The sequence below is a fragment of the Cavia porcellus genome, unplaced genomic scaffold, assembly GCF_034190915.1.
Source record: "Cavia porcellus strain 051 isolate PalLab524CR breed Dunkin Hartley unplaced genomic scaffold, mCavPor4.1 scaffold_1, whole genome shotgun sequence".
Taxonomy (NCBI): domain Eukaryota; kingdom Metazoa; phylum Chordata; class Mammalia; order Rodentia; family Caviidae; genus Cavia; species Cavia porcellus.
Window position 1 is genome coordinate 211,733,895 of NW_026947484.1, and position 25,080 is coordinate 211,758,974.

The window sequence follows — 25,080 nt, forward strand, 5'->3', positions numbered from 1 at the left end:
TTTATTTATTTTGTGGTACTGGTGATTAAACCCATCCCCAGCCCCCCCCCCCTTTTCCTGTCTTTTTGAGGCAGGGCCTCCTTACGCAGTTAAGGCTGACCTTGAGCTCATTTTGTAGCCTAGGCTGGTCTCGAATTCGCAACGCTCCATCCTCCTGCCTCAGCCTCCCGAGTGCTGGGATTACAGGCTTTTTTTTTTTTTTTCTTTCAAGACCTGGTTAACACTAAATCGTCACTAAATTGCCCAAGTTGAACTCCACTCAAACTTGCCATCCTCAAGCCTCAGCCTCCCAGAGTGCTGGTATTACAGACTGGGTCACCACACGTGGGTAAGAGGATGAAACTTTGAAAACACTGAGCAATGACAGGAGGCGATGACTCCATCCTAAGGACTCAATTCCCTTAAGGTTATTACATTCTTCTGTTTGGCTCACTCTTTGCCCATGGACATGGCCACAAAATTTCAGCATTCAGCAGTACAGACCTGTAATCCCAGATTTTGGGAGATTGAGGCAGGAGCATTACTGTGAGTTTGAGGCCAGCTTGGGCTACATAGTGAGACCCTGTCTCAAAAAAAACAAAAACAACAAAACAAAGCACTCAAACATATTTCTGGGACTCCACTTACATATAATGAGTTGTGATTTGAAGAAGGTCTTGCACTTTTTTTTTTTTTTTTTTTTTTTTTTTTTTTTTTGGTGCCTCAAGGTCTCACTATGTTCAGAGTGGCCAATTTACCTTGTAGCCCACACTAGCCTCTGGGACTGGTGAATCCTGCTGCCTCAGGCATAAACCACCTTCACCACACCCAGTTTCAATCTTTTAAAATACAGTTGCTTCCTAAGTATTCCTGACAATCAGCTCAATGTAGACATCAATGGCCTGCAGGCTAAAATTCAATTGCCTTAGATGCAAAGAAAATGTGGACAATCTCACTGCAGAATACCTTCCCAGAAACCCTCTCCACTCTCTCCACAACTCTGATCTGAGCTCTGAACTTTTCCTTCTAAATTCATAAGCTGCTGCACACTTTACCCTCTACTCCCAACAGATTTTTTCCCTTCGTGTTGCAGTCTGGTTGCCTTCATCTGGTTGCACAAATCTCTCCTCTGGAAAGCCTGTTTGTTTTCCCCAGATGTAATTAGTTGCATTTTTACCTGATTATGTCTCATATTTAGCACTATTATCAGTTTACGTACCTCTCTTACTAAACCCATGGAAAGTAGGTAATACGTATTCATAGTTAATAACATGGGGTAACGTGTTGCTGGTTGTCAGATATTTTTTAAGTTTTTACATGTGTTTGTTGTTTTGGGACGTTATTACCATTTGTGATAGACTTTAATGGGCATGGCTGACTTGGCAGAGGATAAAAATATGTACCCTAAAAGAAGGAGCCAGGCATAGTTGTGGATGCCTGTAATCCCAGCACTCAGAAGGCTGAGGCAGGAGAGTCATTGCGTGTTTGAGGCCAGCCAGGGCCACAGTTCAAGGCCAATTTGTACTACATAGTGAGACCTTGTCTCCAAAAATAAATAAAAATGAAAAAAACAGTATAAGAAATGATTTCACTTGTCCAGACCAAAAGAAAAAAGGAAATAAGGCTCCAGAGGCAGCAAAAGTGAGGCTTTTAATCCAAACTCTAGCAAGAGTGGTTCTCATATAGATACAGGCACATGCCAGTTGAAAAGTTGTGTGTTTTTCCCAAAATGTGTAATAGTCATTGTACAAAAGAGAGGAAAAGAAAGTGCTCTAAATGATATAACTGCATGTATATTTAAGTGTATAAGATAGACAATGATATTACTGAGTTTTGTTGGATCATTGAACAGAACTGTTTGGTCTCACTGTTTGAATGTCCACTATATAAGCTTTAATTTTGTAACTTGAACAAATATTCCTAAAATGACAATATGTAATCCATTAACTAGTGATTTCCTACTGTTTTTTTTCTGAAATTCTGTATAACTTGTACCCTTTTTCTGCTTTTTTTTCTTTTTCTCCTTAAATAAAATTAAAAAAAAAAGTTGTGTGTTTTTATTCCTAACTGTAATTAGTTGCAAAAATGCAACTAATTACATTCCTAACTCCTGTTTTTATTCCTAATCCCTTCCCCCAACCCCATCCCCACCCCCACCCCATCTTCCATGGCCTGGATCTGGGGTTCACAGTCTATCCAGAGCAATCTATTTCATCTTACACCTGGTGTTAATGACCCCTCCACCAATATCACCCCTTCTTTGCTTTTTTATCCCTTCCTCCCTCTGTATTTCTCTCTCTCTCTTTTTTTGTACTGGGGATGAAACTCATAACCTTGCACTTGCCAGGCAGGCCTTATGCTGCTGAGCTAAATCCCTGGCCCCACTGTATTTCTCTTCGTAATTATTTTTAGCCTATTGGCTAAAGATTTAAGGAGACTCTTATTTCTGGAGTGAGTCTTTGTACATCCTGCATGTATTTGTCCACTGGATGACCATACTAAGTCAGAATAAGGGCTGATTAGAGTGGTTAATGTAACATGGACCAATTAATAGTAGTTTTTACCTCTTACAAACGGCTGGGAATATAGCTTTGGGTTCAATTCTCGGTACAAAAAAAAATGAAAATAAAAATAAGTTGGTTTTAGATATTCTTTGTCCAGACTAATAACAATGATCTTAACATACTTTTTTCTAAAAAATGTCTTTGTGAAGAAGAATCTTTGACCTGTTTGGAGACCACCTTGAAACTGAAATTGGATAGTCATTTTGTTTCAGCAATATCTTTTTCTAAACATGTACATTTATCAACTTTTTGTTTCTTTTTATGGTACTGAGAAGTGAATCCTATGGTCATCTACCACTGAGATATATCTTTAGTCCCTTTTAATGTTTTGTTTTGAGACGGCATCTTACCAGGTTGCCAGGCTAGCCTGAAACTTGTGATCCTCCCACCTTAGTCTTCCAAGCTGGGATTAGAGCCACCACCATATCCACTCACATATTGACCTTTGATAGTAAATTTCTACATAAATATATGTCGAATAGTTGTGTCTTTCTGAAATTTCTTGTATTTTCCAGTCCCACATGGTAAACTTAAATTCTAAAAGTAACCAAATGTTGTATTCTAAGAAAAATAGCTTCGTTATATTTGTATTATAGCAAATTACCTGTCACATGGCCATATGGTATATATGTGTTTTCCTTCTCCCTCTTGGTGACCTAATTGATAATCAATGCTCTCCTCTGTAAAGAATTGTAAAACCTTACCTAATTGATATGTTAACCATTGTTGCCCTCTACAAATAACAGATGCGGTGCCAAGATAAGCTATAACAAATTACTCCTAGGCTTCCCCATTCTCAGCTGAGGAAAACAAGATTTCTTCTTATCTAAACTTGCTTGTATGCAGGGAGACTTGCTTGTTAGCACAACCCTTACCTGACCTTGCTCTCCCCAAGGAATGCAATCTCACCATATTTTCTGTTCTGTAATGCGCCGCACTGCCTTCCCCCTTTCCCTACCTGGTGGTAGTCTGTCATAAAATGTGCTAATTGCGCTGTTCTTAAGAAATGCTTAGCTTCAAAGAAATTACAGGAAGAATGTTATGGATTAACCCCAACCAATGCTCTCCTTTTGTTCTGTATGCATCAAAAGGGTTAAGTTTCAAATCCTTGCAAAAACTTATGTTTCAGCTTCTTGTAACTTTCAAACCCTTCTCACAGGTTAGCGCTAACAAGCTGTTCTGCGATAATTAACTTTCTACTTTCTTCTCCAAATGTTATTGTAGATGTGCTATTCCAAGATAATGCTTATCTGCAGGATGGGAGTAACTTAAAAGGCACCAAAGGCTCCCGATGTTATCAGAACTAAGTGGACAGCTTTACAGTTTCCAGATTTGGGTCAACAACCTAACAGCTCTGTGGGTTTCTTTTGTTCCCCGCCCCCTACCCCCTTTCTCCAGCTTTTAAAATCCCCTTTTCCAGTCTCGGAGGCGCACAGTCTCCAAATTGGCTCCTGGAGACTTGTCGCCAGGCCTGGCCTAAATAAAACCTTTGCTCCCCAAATTTAATTTCTTGCTTCCTTGGGTTTTATTCTGGGGTCCGAATTATCACACCAACAAGGAGCTGGGGATATAGATCAATAGCAGAGTGCTTGCCTGGTATCACTGAAATACTGTGTTTGATATCCAAATGGAAAGGGGTTTTGATTAATGAGGCAAATCATTTTGGGGTCAGTGTGGTGTTTGGGTGGGGGAAGGAATAGACTGGTGGCAAAGAGATCAGTGAATGTGTAAGAGAAGCTAGAGGTCATGTGAGTGATAGGTTCCTGCCCAAGTATAAATTGATGACTATTATGGTGATGATCTTGTTATGGCTTAACTCTAACCAATGCGCCTGCTCTTGTTCTGTATGTGCCGATAGTATTAGGTTTCTAATCCTTGTAAAAAACTTAAGTTTCAGCTTCTTGTAACTTTCTCCCCTTTCCACATGTTAGTGCTAATGAGCTGTCCCCAGATAATTTACTTTCTACTTTCTTCTCCGAATGTTATTGAAGATGTGCTGTTCTGAGATAATGTTTATCCAGAGAATGGGAGTAACAAAAGGCACCAAAAGCTCCAGATGTTATCAGAACTAAGACGACAGCTTTATAGTTTCTAGACTTAAGTCAACAGCTTAACAGCTCTGCGGGTTTTTTTTTTTTCTCTCTTGCTTTTAAAATCCCTTTCTTCAGTCTCTGCGACACACAATCTCTAGGACGATCCTAAGGGGGCAGTGTCACCAGGCCTGAAATAAAAGCCTTTGCTCCAAATTTCTTAATTCCTTGCTCCCTTGGCTTTTATTCCGGGGTCCGAGCTATCTCAACCTAACATAGCAGAAGGCCAAAAAACAACAGCCTATCTCCCCAATGACCACTTCCTCTTCTTTCTCCCCTCAGTCCTGAATACAGCTTTCTCTTTCCCTTCCCACATCTGCAAAGAAAACTCCAGTCAGTTCCTAACATGTCATTAATGCCCGCCCTTTCAACTCTGCCTCTAGCCAAAATCCATACAAACCCCAGCTCACTTTGTCTTAGATAAGAAGAGCCCTGTGAGTTGTGCACTCCTCTTTGGATCTTCAACAAAGGACTCTTTCTTTTTGTCTCTCTATTATAGCAGAAAGCCTAACATTTTGGTGCCATGACTTAGATTGGCAGGGCGTGTGACTCCTGGGGGGTCACCCCTTGTTCTGAGCTCCCCTGCCTATGAGCCACACTCCTTCCCTTCAGGACCTGCCTATTTGCCATTGCTATCTTGCATTCAACACAGATCCACCGCATTTCTCATGGGTAAGCTACCCCTCAATTTGAGGTTTCCTGTCTCAGTTTCTCAGTCTCTCAGTCTCAGAAACACATGGGCCCACATCAGGAGACCTCCTGCATGTCCCTTGGACAAGAGTAACTACCCTCCCACACCTTGGGCAGGCTACTCCCCTTAAGTCCTAAGGCCGGGCTATTACTCTCCTGTAGCACTCAGTGATGGCTGATGAAAACAGGGGATGGGGTTTTCTCTCTATCACACTCTTAAAACAAGTGACAACAGGGCTGGGGATTTAGCTCAGCGGCATAAGCACCTGCCTTATAAAGCAGGCAGTCATGAGTTCAATCCCCAGTAACAATAAAAAGGAAAAAGACAAAAAAAAAGTGACAACTTCTTTTGATAAGTGTGACCCAGGCTATTTTAGCCATAGCTCTTAGCTGACCTCTAATTCAGTCACTATGGGAAATACTTCTCATCCTCAAAAAGCCACACCCTTGGTGCCTTGTTTGTAATCTTGGCCCCCCTTGGTCTCCAGGAGACCATAAAACCCAAAAATCTGTTCTTTTACTGCTGGACAGCTTGGCAGGCTTATGAACTTGACAATGACAGCCAATGGCCTGAGCAGGGGAGCTTCTAACTCCTCAGTCCTTCAAGATCTAGATAATTTTTGTCATTGCAATGGCAAATGGTCAGAGATATGTTATGTTTAGGCCTTTTTCAGTCTGAAGATGCACACATCTCTTATTGAGTCAGATAAGGTGGCCCAAGTACTTCTGGCCCACACTACTCCACCAGATTCTATTCCTTCATCCCCATTGGACCCCTTAGACAATGTGCCTGCTGCCTTTATTCCCCCTCCCCCATATCCCCAAGTCCAAACTCCTCAGCCTTCTTGACCAGAGAGGTTCCTGAGCTTCCTATCACACCCTCTTCCCTTTCCTCATCCCCAATAGCCTCTAGCTCTTCCTTTACTTTCCTCCCCCATTCTCAGATTCCTCAATCTCCTCAACTTCCATCTATCCTGCTTAATGGTTCCTCTTCTTCCTCCTCCTCTGATCCTCCATTGCCTTTCCCCTTCCCACTTACCACACTCGATCTCATGTCTCTCAGCCATCTAATAAATCAGATGGCATTTGACCACCATATCATATGGTCCTTAGGACCTATCTTGCTTCAAGTCACATGGAAAGTTGCTGCTGTCTTGCAATCTCTCACCATGTGACAGCCTACCACCATCTTGTGACAGGCCACATGGTAAACAGCCATCATCTTGTAGCCCCCATCATGTGATCATTAGCAGCCATCTTGTTCCAGGTCACATGATGACCCACCGCCATCTTGTGATCCAACAGCAGCCATCTTGTTGTGAACCACATGGTACCCAATCAGCATCTTGTGCTTCCCTATCACATTTTGACAAGTGACAATTTTATGCCTGATCACCCTATAATTGCCCACAGATACCTGTTGGGTGATTGGCTGTCCAATGGCCATCTATACCTCCCACTCAATAGTCTTCTCAGCCCCAATCCCTACACCCTCTTTGGGAACAGACTGGTCCCAAGGAACTAGTTCATATGCATGGTCCCTTTTTCCTTGCCAATTTTATCCCAGATTAACCATAAATTAGGTTCCTAAACCCACAAACCTATATTAAAGATTTATAACTAATTGTTATGACTTACATTTCAAGGATGTTTATGTGATTCTAAACACCACCCTCAATCACAATAGAAGACTCAACTATGGCAAGTGGCTCAAAAGGAAGTCAATCATAGTCATAAGACAAATACTACTGAAAATGACTTTGGGTCTGTTATGGTGCCTGAACAGGACTTTAAATGGAATTATAAAAATGGAGAGGGCTCTTATAAAGTATATAAGATGATTTACTGTATAATTATGGGACTTAACAAACGCACTAACTACAACAACCTTTTGGAACAGATCCAAGAGGCTAAAAACCTGCTGTGTTCCTCACACATCTTAGGGACACACTGATTAAGTGTACTAATGTATACTAAGACTCTCCTGAAGGGACAGTTGTTATTCCTATTTCCCAGTCTGCCCCTGACATTTAGGCAAAACTACAAAAGGCTGAGTTTGGCCCTTGAAGCCCACAGGGAGACCCCTTAATAATGGCTTTCATGTTTTCAATAATAGTGATCAAAAACAAAAGGAGGAACAAGAGGCACAAAAAAAGAAACTTGCTAAATATAAAACTGATCTCTTAGCAGTGGCACTTGGGACTCCTAAAACGGGTAAAGCAAAGCAAGGTGGAACTGCCCAATCATGCGTTAAGTGTGGCAAAGAAGGACACTGGACATGAGAAGGCCCCAACCCATGACCTCCACCAGGGCCTGACCCCTCTTCAAACTCAAGGGCCTTTGGAAGTGTGACTGTCCTGGCCACCAGAGAGCGGGTAAGCTATCCACCAATTCCTTGCCCTCACAAAAGATCTCATCACCACTGGACTCAACTGGCTGATCTATTTGGTTCTGCGGGGTTCTGTTTTGTTTTGTTTCAGGGATCAAACTCACAACTTTGTGCTTTGCCATGCAGGCACTGTGCCACTGAGCTAGATTCCCAGATGGCTGATCTACTTGGACTTACTGCTGAGGAAGACTGACAAGGAATTGCGGTTCATCGCCCCCACTACACTATCCTTCTTGGAGCCCCAGGTCTCACTGGAGATCTCAGGTAAGACATGCTTTACTTGTAGACACAGAGACCACAAGCAGTATTCTTCCTGAGTTTTTAGGCTGTTATACTAGATCTACAATCTTTGTAGTGGACGTTGATGGCCAACTTGCATAGCCTCTTCAAACAGGGCTCCCCTAACCATCCAATGAGAACAAGCCAGATCCTCCCATACCTAATTTATTGAAAATCTTCCAAGTCCACAAGGTTGTAGCTGAAGTGAAGTTGGTCCCACCTGGTCTTCCTCACAACATCCCTTGCAGGTTCCAAACTTTCTTCTTCAACCATAGCTTTCTAGAAATACTGACATGTCCCACAACCCTTTTGGGTAGGGATCTTCTCCAGAAGCTCAACTTCTCCTTTATCTTTTCCCTCCCTATGGCTCTCATTCTCCAAACACCATCACAGCATGCCACCAATCCAATCCCTCCCCTCCCTCCTTCTCTTGTCAATCCCATAGTCTGGTACACCTCCAATCCCACCTGCACTACCCATGCTATGCCCAATTTACATTGCTTAAAGACAATTTAAGGGCAAAGAACCTAGCCAGATCTGTACATATCTATACATGGAGATAAGGCCAAGTTTATTCAAAATGAAGATGGTTGCTCTTCTTTTAAGGAAATTCAAGTAGAGTCATCTGGGTGGTTTCCCACATCTCCCAAAATTCTCCCTATTCTTGCTGACTATATTCCAATTCTCTTCTTCCTCTGACACCTGTTATGGTAACATGCTGATCTTACCTCCCCTAACCATCCAATGAGAACAAGCCAGATCCTCCCATACCTAATTTATTGAAAATCTTCCAAGTCCACAAGGTTGTAGCTGAAATGGAGTAGGTCCCACCTGGTCTTCCTCACAACTCCAACAGCAATCAAAGTCGCTGGGCTACCATCTTGGTTCCATGTCATTCAGGCTAAGTGGTGCCCTCCTAACCCTAGTACCTGGACTCTAAACATCCTGAATGGTCATGACATCTCCTGTCTCCCAAATGCCTACACCTCACTAAAATTCCTCAATAAACCTCCAACCTGACTAATATAGTGCTATTTTCTTGAGACACAACTCTTTATTCTCTTAAGAGTTTTCCTCTTTGCTGTTAGGTTCTGGGTAGTATTCCCAAAAGACTTTCATACTGTACACAAAGTAGCCTTTCTTTTTTCCTATGGGATAGTCATAGTGGGAATCTATGCTCTCACTTGCCTGATAAAGTATCCTGAGTCTCAAATCTACATTTTCCAAACATGATTCATCTCTTAGGCCTTACATTCCTCATGCTTCTCACTCCCTCCAGCCTGGTCCTTGGACCAATGTCAAGTCCTGCCCACAGTTTTACTCCTACATTATTGAAGAGGGAATAATTGTCTCTCACAGCTTCACTCCATCTAACTCTAAGCTCCCTACTGTCATCTTGTGTCTTATACTCAGACTTGGGACAAAAACAGAAGCCATGAAATGTATGCTGTAGTTGTCATATAGACATATGCTGCCATCAAAATGGCCTAGTTGTAACCCCCCGACTGTCTACACATCAACACTTATATGTGGGTCCCTATTGTTTTTATGTTGATAAATGGGGATGTGAAACCATCGGTATATACCCAGGAGCTAAGGGGACTTGGAAATGATCAGATCCATTTGTCTCAGTTTAGATTAGAGGTGTCAATGAAAACTACTCCAGATGAGTAATACTTACAATCTCAAATGTATAAGACCCACAGTATCTTCTGGGTAAAACTTGGGGCCTTTGGACCCATAATAGGGTAATTATCTCACCTTAAGGAGCAAACTCATAACCCTTTACTCACCATCAACAGCTCCATAAACCCAACCTTACTACTACATACCATCTTACAAAACCAACCGCCTCCTATTCCTCATCTTCTCACTCATGCATGTGACACCCTCTCTCCCTCCTCAAGCTTCAAAGAATGCTGGCTCTGTATTCCACGCAGGCAAGACCTTCACATGGCAGCTCCTACACACTGGGATATCTCGCACCTATCCTTTCCACTTAACCCAGCAATAATAGCCCTTTCTCTATTCACAACTTAGAACAATGGTCAACTAATCTTGTTTGTCTAATCTCTCTGTCTAAAAACTCCTCTCTTCAGCTGGAAGAGCTTCCCTACTATGCTCATTACATTGCACACACATGAAGGGATGGCTTCTAGGCTGCAAGACAGGAGTTTACACTTACTGTTATGGTTTATGTTCAAATGCCCTCCCCTAAGCCTCATGCAATCATGGACACAGCCAAATCTAGCATCTGTGATTGATTCGTTGTCTAGTGCTCGGATTGATGGTTTGAGTGCTACATCCACCCAGGGGTGGAGCCAGCATACAGTGTACAGGCGGAAGAATGCATGTCTTTTTTCTCTTTCCTGGTTCATGCTTTGCTGTTTGCAGTGGCCATGAACAGCTTCTTCAATCATTGCCATTCTGCCTTGGAGCTGATTAAATACGTACTGAAACTTCTAAAATTGTAAGAAATAAACCTTTCCTTGCTTCACCTGGGGATCAGGTACTTTGTATCAACAATGAGAAAAAAATAACTAAGACACTTGCCTTCCTCCTCATTTGACAGAAACCTGTACCCTGGTTCTTCTTGTTCTGGCTCTGACAGTAAACTCGCCAGTCTCTATGGAGCGCTCTCTCTTATCTCAATCCCAGGACGTGCATCTCATCAGAAAGACAAAGGTGGCCCACATCTTAGCCCTAATTGATGTGGGTGTCCTTTCTGTAGTCTGAGCTGGCTTCAGGGTAGGAGGAGGTAGGCTCAGCTGTACATACTGTTCATCTTTACCACCAGCTGTCTTTGGAACTTCAGCAACAGTTAGATGACATATCAGTAACCACACACACCCTCCAAAACCAAAGTAATAGCCTTGCAGCAGTTCTCCCCAAAACCACCATGCCCTTGATGTCCTAACTGCTGAAAAAGGTGGCCCTTGTGCAATGCTAGGAGAAGAATGCTGTGAACTTTATAAATGAATCAGGGATCATCACAGACAAGGTAAAAAGTCTCCACAACCACTTAGACAAAAAGCACCAACAGCTAGGCTATGGATATTCCTCCTCCTCACCATGGTCTGGTGGAATGACACATTTGGATCATGAGTTCCCTTTCTTCTACCTCTTCTGGGTCCTTTAATTTTGATTATGAACTGCCTCCTCATAGCACCTTGTATTTTTAAACTTTTTTCAAGATTTCTGCAATCTAGGATGTGAGTCTTCATGAAAAATGAACTCCTTGTCTTGGCTGAAACACCTGGCACCAACTTCTACATGGGCATTAATTGTCATCCTATCTCCTAACCTCCAACATGATGCCCCTGTCCAGCAGGAATCAGTCTGAGAGAGTCATCACCCTTTCTTAATGATAGAGGTAAGTAAATGATAGGTTCCTGTCAGAGTATAAATTGCTGACTCTTATGGCAGTGGTCTAACATGGTGGAAGGACAAAAAACAACAGTTTATCTTCCCAATGACCACTTCCTCTTCTTTCTCCCCTTAACCCTAAATACGACTTCCTTTTTCCCTTCTCACGTGTGCAAAGAAAACGCTAATCAGTTCCTAACACATCATTACTGCCTGCCCCTCAAACTCCACCTCTAGCCAAAGTCCTGACAAACCACAGTTCCCCTTTCCTCAGATAAGAGGAGCCCTGTGAGTTGTGCACTCCCCTTTATGTCCTCAATAAAGTCCTCTTTTTCTTTTTTGTCTCCTTATTGTGTCAAAAAACCTAACAGTTAAGTCTTCAGGTTGATTCCTGGTACCAGAGAGAGAGAAAGAGAGAGAGAATGGCTAGAGGAGCATTTCTTTCTTTCTTTCTTTCTTTCTTTCTTTTTTAATTGTCCTCTCGTGCCTTTAAGAGCCAGCCCTATTCTTAGGACAGCCCTCCTAAACTGAGAGGGAAACTGCTGTAAGTCCTGCCAGACTACCCTGTGACAGCTGAGCACAGGGGAGCACAAACATAGGCCAGGACACAGAGGAGGGTTTATTTCTGAGTGAGACTCACAGGGCCTGATAACTGAAAGAACAGAGGTGAGAGGCATTTGAGATTTGGTTCATGGTGAAGCCATTGACAGATCCTTAGAACACAAGAAATGAGGTGGGGCTAGGAATAAAGTTTAGTGCTAAGTGCCAGCTTACTACGTGAGGCCCTGGGGATTCCCAACACTGGTTGGGGGAGTACAGGATTGGGGAGGAAGATGCTATCACTGAAGCCCAGTTTCATGAACTTATAGTTTAGTCTAAAACTCAGGATGCTGGGTGTGGTGGTGCTTGCCTGTAATCCCAATACTCGGGAGGCTGAGGCAGGAAGGATCGTCTTGAGTTCAAAACCAGCCTGGGCTACAAAGTGAACCCAAGGCCAACTGAGCTGCAGCATAGTGAGACCCTGTCTAAAAAAATATAAAAAGCAAAACAAAACAACCTCAGGACGAAGGGCAGAAATGGGGATGGTGCTTCTGGTCTCCTCTTGTCGCAAGAAAATTCTCAAATCAAGCTGAAAGGAAGAGATTTTGCACTGTAGAGGTAAGAAGCCAGCGTTTAATCTTTATGCCACAGACTGTTGCAACATCACTCCCAAAGGCAACAGCACTGAGTTTACAAAGAGTTTAGTCCATATAGCGTTTAGAAATGGGAAGAACAAAGCAAGTGACAAAATGTTACATAATTTATTGTGTGCATTGAGTCATATACTAACAAGCAGGCTAGTCTGGAACAGACTTGTTGAAACAAAGGCGTTGTTTATCACAATATAGAGACATTCTGGGAACAAGCAAAGGGGGCCCTTACAAGGCGAGCATAGTTAAAAGTGTCCTTGACCAGCCCAGAGTGCCTTAAGGTATAGACAGTTACTCCAACTCAGTGCTTATCAGAGGTGTTCATCTGGGCTTTTGACACTGCCAAGGTCAACTGAATTCAGCAGAAGCAGCAGAAACTTGGTCAGAGACTTCTAATTGCTCTCTAATTTGTATTATGAAATATCTATAAATTTGCTATTTTACAAAAATCTATAAATTTACTATTTTACATTGTATTTGTGCCCCAACACTCTAGATGGCAACTAAGGCCAGGGAATGGATGAAATTCTCTAGGAAGAAAAACAGAATGGAGAACAAGTCCTGGAAACATCTGTTTTTTTCAGAGCCAACAAGAGAGAAAAATAACCAGGAGAGAGCAATGAAAATAATTTAGGTAATAGGGAGCAGTGAGTGGGCAAACATCACGGTGAAGGGCTGTGGGGGAGAATTCCCTGGCTATTAGGATGTCGCCCGTGACTTTAGCAAGAATAGCATCAGAAGAGCAGCTAAAATGCAGAGGATTGCACGTGTATCTGTTACTGGTTTAGTCTCCCTTTTAGCCTGCTGCAACCAAGTAGAGCTGAAGCTTTGCCAGCAGAGGGCACTAGAGAGGCGTTGCAAGAAAGAAGGGTTGTTTACAGGTTGAGGTGTGCCAATCAGGCAGGCTCGTGTAGGCCCAGGCTGCGCCATCATTGGGTCCTAGCAGCTTGGGTGATGTCCCCAGCACACTGCCACGACTGCAATAGACAGCAGCTTGGTTGAGCGCCTTCCCACTCCTGCTCCTACTAGGGGAGTTTCTCAGAGGATTTGGGGTGGCTGCTGAGACACTGTGTAATTAACTTTCTCCCTGGAGTATGGCCCAGCAAATTTACCCTGAAAAGAACTGAGCTAGGGCCAGATATGGTGGTGCACACCTGTAATTCCAGCACTTGGGAGGCTGAGGCTGGAGGATCATTGCAAGTTCAAGACCAGCCTGAGCTACCAGGTGAACTCAAGGCCAGCCTGAACTGCATAGGAAGACCCTGTCTCAAAAAGACAAAAAACTACAATAGATGTTGTGAGTCTGTCCTAACTTCTCAGCTCTGCTAGTGTATTAAAAAGGAACCAATTTGTAGCTGTTTGAAAAAACTTTATTTATGGATGCTTAAATTTATGTATGAATCCTGAAATTTATACTGAAAGTATCTCAAAAAATACTCTTCTTTTTTTTTTTTTTTTTTTTTTTTTTTTTGTCTTTTTCAGTTTTTATTGGTACCAGAGATCGAACTCACGACTGCCTGCTTGCAAGACAGGCGCTTATGCCGCTGAGCTAAATCCCCAGGCCCAAGAAATACTCTTCTTTTGATTTTTTTTCCCTCAACTATTTGAAATTGCAAGTGTCATCTTCACGACTCCTGGGCTATATAAAAACAGGTGGTGAGCAGGCTACTTGGGAGGCCAAGGCAGGAGGACTGGAAGGTCAGGGCCACCCTGGGCATCTTAGTGATATTGTATCTCAAAATAAAAATTATCAAGGGAAGCTGGGGATGCAGCTAGTGGTGCAGAATTTGCCAGCATGCAGCAGGAACTGGGATCAATATATAGTACTGCACACACAGAGACAGGTAAAGTCCCCACAAATCAAGTGTTGGGGAATGGCAGGATAGAGAGGGTCTTTTCTTTGGGGTTGCTACCTCAGCCCTAGGGGAACCACTTGAGAATAGCTACTGAGTCTGCTATTAAAATCTTTTAAATTCCCACTATTTTTACCAGCTGCATTAATTTCTAGCACTGCATAAAAAAATCACAGTGAGTTTTCCATCTTGAAAGAGTAAATGCTTCTTATCTGTTTCCATAGGTCAGGAGTCCAGGTGTGTTAACTGGTCCTTTGCTCTGGGACTCACTGCAATGGTAAACAGAAGCACTGAAACAACATCCAGAATTTGCAGGCAGTTTTTTTTATATCAGTGAGCAATGATTGGGATTGTTCCCAAAATATAAGGCCTTGATTGGGTGGTCTAGGGTTTATACGGGATAATCAAACGAAGTACAGAAGCAGAGTGGCTTATCAATTGGGAATTGGTTCTCACAATATGCATCATAGTGACCAGTCATTTCTAGGGGATAGAAGCAACTGGAAATGCAGCAAGAATTATTACCTGGGCAACTGAGAAACTGAGGTGTACTGGCTGGGGAAGTGCATTTTCTGTTATATTTCCCTCCTCTTTTAGTTTCTCCAGTAAATCTTTGCTGGGTATATTACATGTGATCTTCTGAGACAAGGCCTAACAAGAAGCAGTAACATTAGGATTGTCAGCAATCCTAGGATGGGCCCTAACCAAGGTCCCTAAGATTATCTTATTATAGAGATTTTTCTACAAATTGCTTTTAGGAAGAAACATAATTTAGGCCTCTCTGTTCTATAACATTACTTTTTCAAAGTGGTGAGGGAGTTAATCTGATCTCAGAGAGTGTCCCATGTGCCTTGAACATACATCAAATCTTGGTCAAGTATTTGATTGTTCCATTCTTGGGGCAATTGTCTATAGTGTTTAAGGCAAGAACCACAGCTGTCAGATGCTCAAGGATAGACCTGTTATCAAAGCAGACCTCTACAAGCTTTTGTTGTCTTTTTAATGCAGATGGGGAATGTCTTGGGCCAGCCTGAATAGGTGCAGATGAGGACTAAGTTTATCTGTATATATTTAAATGTGGGCGGTCAGGGCCAGTGACACAGACAGTGAAATCTGAGCTGGCTGCAGGGGTACAGTGCCAGTGCTGATAGTGTTTAAGGCAAGAACCACAGAGAAGCAAGGACTGAAGTAAGCAGATAAAAAGGCACAAAAATCAAGGGGAATAGGTGTGGAGAGTCCTGTGAATGATGTCTACAGGCTTCAGCCATGTGTGGACTGGTCCGCATCCAGAGTGACCGGAGCAGGGCTGAGTGCCTCATCTCTTCACTGTGAGTACTGGAGTTGTCCAGGCAAATTTTTAAGCAATCATCTGGATGGGCCCTTTTAACTCTGGAATAGTAGATCTAAAGCTGGATTTCTAAAACTTGTGGAAGTAGTTAATATGTACCTGGGTTTTATGTATGTGCAGGAATGTCTTCAGGTGTAGCTGGTAGCTAGTTACAAACTGTTTTTGTGGGGTTATATTTTACTTTCTCAACTTTTTAGAGCTTGTGGCCTGTATGCTATGTGTAGTAGCTTTTATTTAGTTGTCTCTGCTACACATGCAGGCCCATGGTTGCTGCCGATGCTCAAGGATAGACCTGTTATCAAAGCAGACCTCTACAAGTTTTTGTTGTCTTTTTAATGCAGATGGGGAATGTCTTGGGCCAGCCTGAATAGGTGCAGATGAGGACTAAGTTTACCTGTATATATTTAAATGTGGGCGGTCAGGGCCAGTGACACAGACAGTGAAGTCTGAGCTGGCTGCAGGGGTACAGTGCCAGTGCTGTGGCTTGAGCTTGCAGAACATGCAATGGGGATAGGTCTGCCTCCAATTAAAAATTTTTCTGATTGGAGTAGATGTTTCAGTCAATTGGATCCCTGGAGGGGGCTTAGGAGCACAGGTTTGACATCACTGGTGGCAAGTGTCCAACAGCAGCAGTAAGCATTAGAAGGAGAACGTTGGCCAAAATAAGTTTCTTCAAGGTGACCACAGCATACCTAACCTGTCAGACTCCATTCCTAACAGAACTACTTTTACCCATAAACAAGTGTACTCAGTATCTGTCAGGGAGTCCAAAGTCATGTGTGGTTGGCCCAGCTTGGTGGGCAGATATTGAGTAGTCCATGGTTATTCAGGAGGTCCAGTACAGCCTGTGGCACCTGGACCGCTAGGTTTCAGCTTAAGATGAGCATGTCAGCTTTCTTGATTAGAAGGACAGTGGCTATTTGAATGTGAAAGCAAAGTGGGGAATCTTATTGACTAGATCCAAGTATTTGCACAGGTAGGCCACTGGGTGCTCCCAGGGACTGACAGTCTGAGTAGGCATCATTGTTTTTTTTTTTTTTTTTTTATCAGTACCAGGGATCGAACTCACGACTGCCTGCTTGCAAGGCAGGCGCTTATGCCGCTGAGCTAAATCCCCAGCCCCAAGCATCATTGTTTTTGTGGACTCAAGGATCCAGATTCTACTGAAGCCAGCAGCTCCAGGACATTTGTGGAGTTTCTTTCTTTCTTTTTTTTTTCCTTTTTATCGGTACTGGGGATTGAACTCACAACTGCCTGCTTGCAAGGCAGGCGCTTATGCTGCTGAGCTAAATCTCCAGCCCCCTGGAGTTTCTTTCTTATAACCGGTTTCTGCCAAATATTGTAGCAGAGCTTTTTATGTCTTTCCAGGGGGTAGTTCGGGTGTAATTGATCAGAAATTCAGTGATAGTTTGTGCTGGAAAACTAGCAAGGTGAGCTATGAGAAGTTCTCCAAAAAGTTTTTCAACTTATAGGCAGTGGAGCCCAGGTCAGTTGACTTTCAAGTCCACAACTGGGGTCTTTTCATTTAAAGGCAAAGGGGACTGGCTGACAGGCGCCATTCAAAGGAAGAAAAAGGCATTTTAGGCTCAGCAGGTATGCCAGCAGGCTGTGGGCTGCAGAAGCCTGAGGCAGTGTATGTGGAGGGCAATTACAGGGCACTGGCAGCTCAGAGATCTTGAACTGGCTTTATAGGAAAAGAGGTCTATTTTAGCATTTTATTAACAGTCTACAAACATTTTGCAGTTTTGAAGCCTCGTTTGTTTTCTTGGGGGACTGTGATGGATTTGGAAGGGACAAAAGCCAGACTTTCCCAGAGAGAAGGTGATGGGAACTTAGCCAGATTTTTAGGTAGAGCCTTCCTGAAAACAGTGGGAGGGTTCCCCAACCCCTCTGGCAATTGCATAACAGTCCAAGGTCGTATGGCTTGGGAACTGTAGATTAACAGCCTATCGGGATCCCACATTGTTTTAGGGCGTAAATTTTGTGGCTGGACACCTGTTTGTGCTTTACATGACATCTGACATGGGAATCACAATGAGGTGGCATGGTTGACAACCAGGCCTAGAGGCGAGTCTTTGTCTCATACCTCTAGGAGGAGAGTTTTCAGAATTTCAGGATTGCAGGTATCTGTCTCAGGCTGATGCAGGTCTCATCTTTCTCTGGAGGAACAGTTAAAGTTGAAAGTGCAGGGTTACCCGAGAAGGATGCTGACTGGTTTGGTGCGCAGGAAATGGTTGCTTGTAACTTCAAAAGGAGGTCTTTTCCCAGAAATGTTATGGGGACTGGTGTTGGGAGCTATAGAAGCTGGACCACGCGAGCAAGGCTAGATCATGAGCATCCCAAGAACAAAGAGTGCCTGGGGCAAGCCACTTGAAGAAGCTGCTTCAGCCAGGAAAATGCCCACTCCCAGACAATCTGAACAGTGGGTTTCTAGGACAACAGGGTGTCATATGACATTAAGTTGCTAAAAAGTATAAATAAATGCCCCTGCAGTGAAGGGCCAGTAACTTTCCTGTCATCAGGAGAATGAGGATTCCACCTGACCCCAGCTTTCTCTCTTATTTTTTTTCATCCTTTTGTGGGCCTTAACCCCAAGAACCTCAGGAGCCTCATGGATCATGGCAGACTGGCTTATACAGGAATTCATGTTTGGTGAGCTGTCCTCCCAGGCTATAAGTTTTTGCCTGGCAGAAAGGGTGAGAGGCAAGAGTTCCGGGTGCCCTGCTGATGGTACCCTTTTGCCAGAGGGAACTGTGAAAGCAGAGAGTTCTGTTCCATTGTCTACCAGGAAAGTCACAGGTTTTACCCTAACTTTTGTAGTGACCATAGGCTCTCTGGGGCCCAGTTTAACAGAGCTCAATCTGTCCTGTCCCTCCAAGCCTGACAAGATGAGGAGAGGTTGAGATGGCCCTGGAGAGTCAGGTTTCTTTGTGTCTCACACACAGTAGGGGGCATTTATTTTTTGTGTGCATAGCCCTCATAACTCGTAATCAAAAGATACAGTCATGTGTGCTTGTTTTAATCCCCAGCACTATGGGGATGGGGTATTGTATCCCCAACCCTCTTCTATTAGCCTATTACTCTGATTGTCATTTGGTACCTTTAAATATGTCAGTCCTATGACAAATAATCCTCAAAACAACCTGGCAAACTTTATAGCATCTACTTTACAGAGAAGGTAATTCAGAGCCGAGGAAGTTTGTGTCTGGTTATGCAATGGCAAGCAGAAATAATGAAACAACACCCAGGATTTGGAGGCAGATTTTACTTCAACGGGCACTAACTGAGATCATGCCCAAAATATCAGGCCCTGATCTCTGGTGATCTGGGGATTATATGGAATAAGCAAGCAGGAAGTACAGAGGCAGAATGGCTTATCAGTTGGGGATTGGTTTTTTTTTTTTTTTTTTTTTTTTGTCTTTTTCCTTTTTATCGTTACCGGGGATCGAAGTCACAACTGCCTGCTTTCAAGGCAGGTGCTTATGCCGCTGAGCTAAATCCCCAGCCCCTTAAAGGGCAATTTTTTTTTGTCTGATTGGTTCTTATATACATCACAGTGACCAGCTGTTTCTAAGAGACAGAAGGAACTGAAACTGCAGGAGGAAGTATTACCTGGGCAAATAAGTAAACTGGAGTCTACTGGCTCAGGCAGTGCACTTTCAGTTATATCACAGCTGCAATGAAGGTGTGGCCAGGACTTCCATCTTACCAGGACCCTGGAGTTTTCTTCCAGCCCTGCTGATTGCTAGCAAAACTCAAGTTCCTATGGTTGAGACCCAGGCCCTCAGCTCCTAGGGCTCACCTCTGTTCTCAGATACCTAATCCTCCCCACAACATGGTAATGTTCTCCAGGGCCACTAAGAGAGCACCTCTGCATATTTGCCCATCTTTAGATATTTCTGTAGTGCCTGGGATTGAACCCAGGCTTTGCGCTTGCTCATCAAGCTTTCAGCCACTGAACTACACCCTTCTAAGAGGCTCACCTGGTTAGGTCAGGCCCAGGGTAACCCTTCAATTCAAAACCAGACAGTTACAGATCTTAATTACATCTGCAAAATTCCTTCACCTTTCCCATAAAATCTTGGCGAGTCTTGCCACAATTGGATGTGAGGATTGTACAGGGCATTTGCACCAAGGGTAGGAAATCTTGGGGGCCATCCTGGAATCCTGCTTACCATAGAAGGAGTAAAAAACGTGACTGTTTAAATCTAGCTTTCCTAATTTAAAAAATTTTTTCATAGTGTTTTTTAAAATTAACTACTGAGACTTCTGGGAGAATGTGGCGGACAGATAGCAGCAGCTATGGAGGCTCTCTGAAAGAACCAGCTTGGTGCGGAGTAAGGAGTCGTGAGCAGGTGGAGATATGCCCTGCTGACCCAAGAACGAACTGGGCTGAGAGAAACCAACTTGGAGTGCAATCCTGGTGCTATAACAGGAACAGAAAAGCCTCAGTGTGGAAGCTGGAGCCTGCGCCATTGGAAGCCACAATTTGGGTTTCCCGCCACACGGCGGCTGCATCTACATTGGCTCGGCAGGGAGAGAGATGCGCGGAAGATCTGAGAACGGGAATCGGCGAATGGAGTGGCGGTGAGGTGAGTGAGAGAAACTGACACTCTTCCCATGGTTTGGGAGACTCCAACAGAGGACATTCTGGGACTGGGCAGACTTGCGGGAACAAGGCGCTGCGGCGACTTCAGCCACCTACCCCCCTCTCGAGCGGGATTGGTGAGAAGTGCCTAGCCTATGTGACACTGCTGGCTGAGACCCACTGGGCTAGCACAACCCAGATCCCAGAGCCTGAGGGTGACCTGGAGGGGCGGGCCCCGCATAGGCTGCCTGATCTGCAACTTCCTGGTGTGCTGCGGTGGGTGGGAACACCTAGCCTGCGCAATTCAATCAGACTGTGGCTGACAGGAAAGGAAGCTGGGCCTCCTATATATGCTTGCATATACAAAGAATATGGGAAGAGGGAGCAACAACAAGAAAGGCCCTTCGGCCCCCAATCCTGAGAAACAGGCAATAGCGGACACCGCACCAATAGACATAAAGCGCCATCTAGAGAGCCTCATAGATCAGTTCAGGAATGAAGTTATTAATGACCTGAAGCTAGAAATAAGCAGAATAGTTAGAGAAATGCTAAGCACCACCCAAGAAAAACAGATGGTGGAATGGAAGATCAGAAAAAGAGGGGAGAATTGTTTGATGGAGAAAATAGAGAAAGCATAGAATATGTGAAGCAGGTTCAAAGAGACTACCAGGAAACTAAAAACTCTATCGAAAACTGGCATAACAGCTTGAAAGAAACTAAGGACAGACTATCTGAACTGGAGGGCAGATTAGTAATATGGGAGAATGAAATGAAAAACTTCTTAAAAGTAACAAAGAAACAAACAGCAATAATACAAAGACTAGAAGATGATAAGAGGATCCATAACTTAAGAATTAAGAACATAAAAGAAGAAGTAGGGACACAAACAAATGAACTATAAAAGCTACTCACAGAAATAATCCAGGAGGATTTTCCTAATTTAGCAAAAGGTAAAGATACTCAGTAGTATGAAGCATACAGGACCCCAGCCACCTACAACCCAAACAGAGCAACACCCAGGCATATAATAATTAAAATTCCAGAAATTCAATACAAGAACAGAATATTAAAAGCTGTCAGAGACAAGAAACAGATCACTTACAAGGGAACACCCATTAGAATTACAGCAGATTTCTCTGCACAAACCATCAAATCATGAAGAGTGTGGGGGGAAATAATTCAAGCTTTGAAAGATAATAATCTCCAGCCAAGATTGATATATCCTGCACAACTATCCCTGGAAATTGATGGAAAAACAAGGTGCTTCCAGGATAAAGAGGAACTAGGGGAATATGCAACCAGCAATTCAACTCTACAGAGAATACTACAGGATATTCTAAAAAAGAAAAATACAAAGAATCCAGAAATAGTGGCAGAGAGGCCACAATGAATGGAGCAGAAAACAAAATGAAGAAGACAAATTGACAACTAATGACAGAAAAAGAGCTCAACAGAAATGAGGCAGAGAAGATTGAATGATAGGAACAGCTATTTTGGAGAAAATGACATCTTAATAGGTAATACTGATTTAGTATCATCTTGTTTTGAAGTCTCATCAATTTTTGTTCTTCTGTCTCCAATGGTCTAAACAGGTTGTATCTTATTGGATTTTATTATGTATGATAGTATAAGCAAAACCTTTTTTTTTTTTGTCTTTTTCCTTTTTATCGGTACCGGGGATCAAACTCATGACTGCCTGCTTTCAAGGCAGGTGCTTATGCCACTGAGCTAAACCCCCAGCCCCAGTATAAGCAAAAACTTTTAAAGACAAGGAGATTATACAGAAACAATTGTTCATTTTCTGTTGGTTGATTCTAAATACCCTATAGTGCTGTCATTCTCTTAAGTGGTTTTACATTGTTTTGATATATTTGATGCTACAGTATACGAAGTTATACTCAAAGATTTCAAGGAAAGAGACAATATGGTAACTACTTCTATGTCAGGATTATCTTGTGGTGAAACACTATTCTGCTTAAATGGTTATGTTTTGATCTGCGCTGTTTTGCTGTTATGCCCTCTTTTATCTCAATCTTCACTTTTTTATTTTTATCCTTTTAATTAAGGGAAAAATAAATAAAAAATAGCAGTATATATTATAGTAACCCACTTTGACTTTCCATTATCTTGATTTAAAGCCCTGTATTACTCTCACCATCTTGTTTTTGACTGATGTCCCCCTATTCTGTTTTGCTTGATAGTACCAGGTTCGAAAGTTTAAGCAACAGCTGTGAAGATAGTGAGATTCCTTATAACGCCCATTCTTGTTGACTATTATCTACTTTTGAAGACCCATAATGTCTCCAATGTTTTGGTTTTGTCAGTTTTGTTCTTTACTGTTTTGTTCAATTTTATTATAACTGAGGATATAGGCAATTCTATTAGAGATAGCGGGAGGCATTATGGTAACCATTGTTGATCACCTTCTATTATGCTTTTACATTATCTATTGTGTTCACCCTTTTAATTTGATTGACTCTGTTCTGTTATGTCACATTTGGTTCTACTCCCTTCCAAAAAAGTAATAAGAACTGTGGGAGCAACAAAACCCAAAATGGGTAATTGTCATTGTACAAAAGAGAGGAAAAGAAAGTGCTCTAAACGATATAACTGCATGTATATATAAGTGTATAAGATAGATAATGATATCACTGAGTTTTGTTGGATCATTGAACAGAACTGTTTGCAGTCTCACTGTTGGAATGTCCACTTTACAAGCTTTAATTTTGTGACTTGAACAATTATTTCTAAGATGACAATATGCAATCATTAACTAGTGATTTCCTACTGTTTTTTTTCTGTAAATCTGTATAACTTTTACCCCTTTTCTGCTTTTTTTTTCTCCTTAAATAAAATTAAAAAAAAATAAAAAAAAATTAACTACTGAGCCAGGGATACAGCTCAGCTGTACGGCACCTGCCTGACAAGTGTGAGGTTGTGAGTTCAATTCCAAAAAACAAAACTGTCAAGGGTAGGTCGATGGGGAAAATCATGTACAGGTACAAATTCCCTATAATAAATGTGATAATTATGTACAGTTAAAATGTACCAATAAACTTAGTTTTTAAAATGGCTTAATAAAAGTAGAGAAAGGGGCTTGGAATATAGCTCAGTAGCACAGAATCTGCCTTATAAGCATGAGGTCATGAATTCAATTCCTGATAACAAAAAAGAAAAAAAACTATTAAAAGTATGCTGCACACATGCTCAGTAGTCGAGTGCTTGCCTAGCATGCATGAGGCCATGGGCTTGACCCTAGTATCTCAAAACTAGAAGAAAAAAATTTTCAAGATTCTTTAACTTCAGAGTGATGTATCTGAGCAACTGAAAGTAAAATGCATTTGCACCATAATTGTTAAGGCATGTATTGAACAGGGCCGAACCTCCCAACAAACATATTTTGCCAGTATTTGTCAAAAACAGGACCTTTCATTTTGGAGGGTCTGATTGAGTCAGGGGGTTGCAATCTTGCCCAGACTGGCCTTGAACTACAGAACTCAGCCTCTTAAACTGTATGAATTATTGCCTCAGTCCCAAGTACTGGGACTAAAGAAATACACCACTCCAGCATTGTAGCACACTGCATCCCCAGCAACTTGGGAGGCCCAGAAGGATCAAGTGTGAGGCCAGCCCAGGCAACTCAGGAAGATCCTGCTTCAATCAGAAAAGAAGTGGGGTACTGCAGACACAGCTCAGTGAGAGCCTCTGCACTTGATCCCCAGTACTGCCCAGCATGTAGGTACCCCCATACGTATCCATCACCATGCTGCATGTACAGTTCTGTAGCACTGGTGGTGAACCTATGGCCTGCATGATGCAGTAGGCTGTATCACTGAAGGTTCTAAAAGTCTGCCATCACTGTTCTATTGTAGATTATATAAATGGAAATGATTGTGAACGCTCATGCAGAATTCTAATTTGTGATTAGCATTCAAAGCCCTTTTGGTTTTGTGTCTTAGGGATTAACCTACTTTTTACACATGCTAAACCATTATGGTGTGCCAATGAAGCACACCTCTACCTCTCAGAGCATCTTTTCTTTAGCTACATCCCATTCCCCATCCCGCCCCCATTCCTCTTTTATTTGTGAAGTACTGGAAATTAAGCCCAAAGCTTTCTTCACACTGAGCCCATCTCTAGCCCTTACTTTTTCTTCCTCTCTTTTTTGTACCAGGAATCAAACTTGCGCTTGCCAGGAAGGCACATAAGCTGCTGAGCTGTATCCCTGACACAATTCATTTAAAAAAATTATTTTTAACATTTTGAGACAGGGTCTTGTTAAGTCACAAAGTTGCTTGTGGTGGGCTTGAATTTGTGATTCTCGTTTCCTCCACCTCACCTTCCAAAATGCTGGAATTACAGGTATGCATCACACCATGTGTTTTGTGTGTGTGTGTGTTTGCTTTTTGACGCAGGGTCTTGCTATGTAGTTCAGTCTTAAACTCATTATGGTCTTAAACTCATTATGTAGGCCAGGTTGGCCTCGAACTTGAAACTTGCAGTGATCTTCCTGCCTCAGTCTTCCAAATGCTGGGATTACAGAAATGCATTACAATTCCCAGATCTCCAGCATTTTTCTTTCTTTTTTCAAGAGTCTAAGTTGCCCATGCTGGGTTTGAACTTGCGATTCTCCTGCCTCAGCCAAGTGAGTAGTGGAATTATACATATGTACTACCAACCCCTCAGTTTCTCAGTTTTTAACCTATGATGTATATAGTAGGAAATTTGATTGAAAGTTAAGGAA

The 25,080-nt window shown here is 42.6% G+C and overlaps 1 non-coding gene across 1 annotated transcript; it reads right to left on the reverse strand.

Moving 5' to 3' along the window:
- Positions 1-11,829: 11,829 nt before the first annotated feature.
- On the reverse strand, positions 11,830-11,966 carry LOC111757748 (small Cajal body-specific RNA 11). Its single transcript, XR_002792042.1, has one exon. It is a non-coding gene; the product is annotated as a small Cajal body-specific RNA 11 (non-coding RNA).
- Between the last annotated feature and the right edge of the window lie 13,114 nt (positions 11,967-25,080).